Source organism: Bubalus kerabau, chromosome 11 (assembly GCF_029407905.1).
Source record: "Bubalus kerabau isolate K-KA32 ecotype Philippines breed swamp buffalo chromosome 11, PCC_UOA_SB_1v2, whole genome shotgun sequence".
NCBI classification, from domain to species: domain Eukaryota; kingdom Metazoa; phylum Chordata; class Mammalia; order Artiodactyla; family Bovidae; genus Bubalus; species Bubalus kerabau.
In genome coordinates, this window is record NC_073634.1 from 102,531,552 (window position 1) to 102,535,780 (window position 4,229).

General features: G+C 48.8%; 1 non-coding gene across 1 annotated transcript; it reads right to left on the reverse strand.

The window, feature by feature from the left end:
* Positions 1-1,955: 1,955 nt before the first annotated feature.
* On the reverse strand, positions 1,956-2,028 carry TRNAE-CUC (transfer RNA glutamic acid (anticodon CUC)). Its single transcript has one exon. It is a non-coding gene; the product is annotated as a tRNA-Glu (tRNA).
* Positions 2,029-4,229: the final 2,201 nt, after the last annotated feature.

Sequence of the window (4,229 nt, forward strand, 5' to 3'; positions counted from 1 at the left end):
GGCCTCAGGGACTTACATTCTGGTGGAAGGACACAGAGTAGAAGGCAGAATAATGACCCTGCTAGCATGTGACCTTTATTGACAAATGATGTGACCTGGCAGAGGCCTGGGTGTCTTCTCCTGCGTGCGTGCTAAGTCACTTTAGTTGTGTCCAACTCTGTGACCCTATGGACTGTAGCCCGCCAAGGCTCCTCTGTCCATGGGATTCTCCAGGCAAGAATACTAGAGTGAGTTGCCATGCCCTCCTCCAGGGGATCTTCCCGATCCAGGGATTGAACCTGGATCTCTTAAGTCTCTTGCATATGTAGGCGGGTTCTTTACCACTGACACCACCTGGGAAGCCTCTCTCTTCTCATACGGAGAGTAAAAGCACCAACCTGACTCCCACCCTGCTAGGCGGGGCTGGCTGGACCCCTGAGCTCCCGGCTTGAACCACAGGAACCAGAGACTGGAGCCAGTGTTTGGAGAGGCCAGATGGATGATGAAGGGTCTGAATCTGCTCGGATGTGGATGCGGAATCATTCGCTTCCTCAGGCTGCTTATGACCTCTGACCTCATGCAGGCTCCTTCTTGCTGGGGCTTGCTCTCCCTCAGCACTGGACAAATGCTAGACAAACACATGTAAAATTTAGGAAGAGGTGGGGTACTTCTCTTTTGAAAATTACATCAAGATTACATAATCATGTCAATTCTCCTTGTTCACCAAATCCCACTCTTGTTTGGAGAACACCAAGGCCAGCCCCAGGGGATCAATCATGATTAGTTCATTATTCATGGCAATCTTGTTCCCCCTTTCTAATGATTAGACAGAGGTGAGCATGTGACCCAATTCTGGTCAATGATATAGAAAGGGAAGTCTGCTGGGAGCTTCTGGAAAGAGTCCCTCCCTCCACTTCACAAGTATAGAGAGAGCTTTCTGGATGCTGGTGTGTGAAGGTGTGATGCCTGGAGCTGTGGCAACCATTTTGCAACTATGAGGTGACAAATTTGAGATTAAAAAAAAAAACCCCAAGGACAACAGAGTCAAAAGGTGAAAGGCACTCTTTCCCATGTTACCTTATGTGGCAAAAGGAATTTTGCAGATGTGATTATGAATTATGATCTTGACTCAAGCTACTGGACTGACCTTAGAACTTCTTATCTCAGTAATTCTTCTTGAATACACTTTATGGTTCAATCCACTCAGAGCTAGCTTGGTGTTCTATTACTGGTAGCAGAGACACACCCCTATTCTTCTACTCCAACCATCAGCAGTTCTCCATTCTGCCCAGCATAGAATGGAAAGCCTTAGCCTGACCCACAAAGCCTGTGCCTAACCTTTGCAGCCACACCTCACATCCCTCTCCCCTGAGCTCACTTTCTTCTCACAACACTGGTCTTCAGTTTTTTCTTCCCACTCACCAGGCTTCTTGCCACCTCCAGGCCTTTGCACACGCTGTACCCTCTGGCTGGAACGCTCTCTTCCTGCGTCTCCCTGGAACACTTGGTTAAATTCTCAGATCCTTTTGGCCTCAGTTGATATGGCCTTAAGTGAGACCTTCCCCATCTCTTCTCATCTGGAATTGTGTGTTTATTTATGACTTTATCTAGCATCTGTCTCCCCCACTGGAATGAAAGCTTTATCACAGATGGCACTGGGTCTGCTTTTTTCACACCTAGCCCCTGTACCTACTACTGGGGAGCCCACAGCAAGTGTGCAGTTGTATCTTTTTAAATAATGTTTATTGGAGTATAATTGATTTACAGTGTTATGTTAGTTGCATACCTGTATGTCAGGTGTACAGCAAAGTGAATCAGTCACATATATGCATATATCCACTCACAGTTGTGTTTCTTTTTATTTATTTAGCTGCTCTGTGTCTTAGCTATGGCATATGGAAACTTTGATCTCTACTGGCCGCATGTGGGATCTTTAGGTTGTGCTATGTGAACACTTAGTTGCGGCATGTGGTGTGTTCCCTGACCAGGGATTGAACCTGGGCCCCTTGCATTGAGAACGCAGAGTCTAAGCCACTGGACCACCAGGGAAGTCCCTCATAGTTGTGTCTTTTGAATGAACGAAACAGTTTGTGAACCATTATTTCCTGTGCATCTCCTCTGCTATACTCTGAGGCTGTCAGCTTTAGGAATAGTTCACTTAGCTCTGGGGGACCCTTCCTTCCCCAGACAGTCCCTTACATCCCTGTTTGCACTTGATTCGTCTGTTTACAAGTTTGTCACTTGTGTGTGTCAGACACACACACATACACACACACTTAGTAGTCTGTTAGTGTATAACAAACACACCCCTCCCAAACACACAATAGCTTAAAACAACAATATACACTTATTATCTCATTATTTCCATGGGTCAGAAGTTTGGCTGAAGGCTTAGCTGGGTATTTCTGGCTCAGAGTCACCTAGGAGACTGAAGTCAGGTGTCCACATGGACTGCTTGAGGCTAAAGAAACCGCATCCCCCACGGCTCATGTACAAGCCTGCTCAGCTCCTGGCCTCTCCATTCAAGGCTGCTTGAATGTCCTCCCAGCATGGCAGCTAGCTTCCTTTAGATTCATGGGAGCAAGGCGGAAGCCACAGCGCCCCCCGTGACTCAGCCTGGGAAGTTCTATATCATCACACACCGTCATGTCCGCTCTGTTGGTTATGACTTAAGGATGTGAATACCTGGGGGCGCCATCTTGGAAGTCAGCCGCGTACCCTTAGCTCCTCAAGAGCAAGTTCTGCTTTACCCACTTTGGGTTTCCCCAGGGCCCTGCACAGGCTGGGGTGGAGGGTGGAGTCCAAGCCCAAATAAGAATTTGTTGAGAGCATTAATAAACGAACACACTATTTTATGACAGTTAGCACTGACATCTTGAGCCATTGTAAATGGGCTAATATACGATAGACTGAGCCCATGGTAAGAGCTCTGTGCCAACTCTTGCTGTTATCTCTAAAGATACGGTCTAATTGAATCTAATGCCCAGAGAAGGTGTTGTGTAGGCATGCAATTCATCACACCCATCAGCTCAGCCTCAATGAATTGCGGGGTATGGAGGGTCAGTGATGACTTTGGGGATTTGGGGAGCAGGGAATGACTGCTCCCAACCCCTCAGCTACCGTTGAGAAAGGATCTAAAAATTAAAGTCTTTGTGATGAATACATGAACTGAATGAACAAATGATTGCACTGGAGACCCTGAGGAATTCCTTGCCTGAGAGTGAAATTCTATCTCCTTGGCATCCCCTGGCCCTAGACAGGTCTTGGGGAACAGACTACTGGGCAGAGCTGCTGCAGCCTGGCCTAGGGAGAGCCAGAGCCAGTATGTCCATGAAAAACCATGTTTTCCCGGCCAGGAAAGTGCTCATGAAGTATGGCCAGTGCCCAACGGCCCCTGTGTCATCTGCTAGGATGGTCCAGGGACCCAGACATTTTGCTGCTGCTGGCGGTTGGTGGTGGAACAATCTCTCAGGCTCCTTCTCAGGAGATCTTCCTGCCCAACCTGTGGTCCCTGTACCCCGGCAGAAGCTCAGTGTTGTTTTGTACAATTCCGGCTCCATGGAAACCACCCAGACTCAGTTAATCCCCATTTCCTTTGCTTCCAGCAAACTGGGTTTATGGGAATCTCTGGGATCCTAGTTAAGGTAAAAATACTAGTTAGCCTCAGGGTCTGCTGGGTGCATAGTCTCAGGGTGACATTCGCCCATCATCTTAAAAAAAAATTTTGTGTGTGGCTGTGCACCGCACATGGAATCACAGTTTCCCGATCAGGGATCGAACCCACATCCCCTGCAGTGGAAGTACAGAATTTTAACCACTGGACTGCCAGGGAAGTCCCAGTCATTGTTTTATAGAGTGTGTGGATGCTGTTCCATGCAGCCTCTTGTTTTCATCTTAGCATCATGATGTCTTCGGCAGAACGTGTCTGCACCAAGCAGGCAATAAGTCACTTAACAAAGCCCTGGAAATGCCTCTCCAGGGGAGGCGAGGCTGCTGACAGCCACCAGCGCTGAGACCAGATGATGTAAGATCTTGGACAAACTGTGCTCCTGAGCCTCAGTGTCTTCATCTGAGAAGCAGGGGTGCCGACAGCAGCTCGTCTCGGAGGGCTGGGAGGACAAGGGGAGGCGAGCGCCTGGCCTGGCTCCCCAAACGACGGCTCTGATGGATGTCACCGGGTGCTGCGTTAACAAACCAATCCAAGATTTGCAAGGCTGCGGCCCGGGCGGCAGGGACCCTTCCCGCCCCTG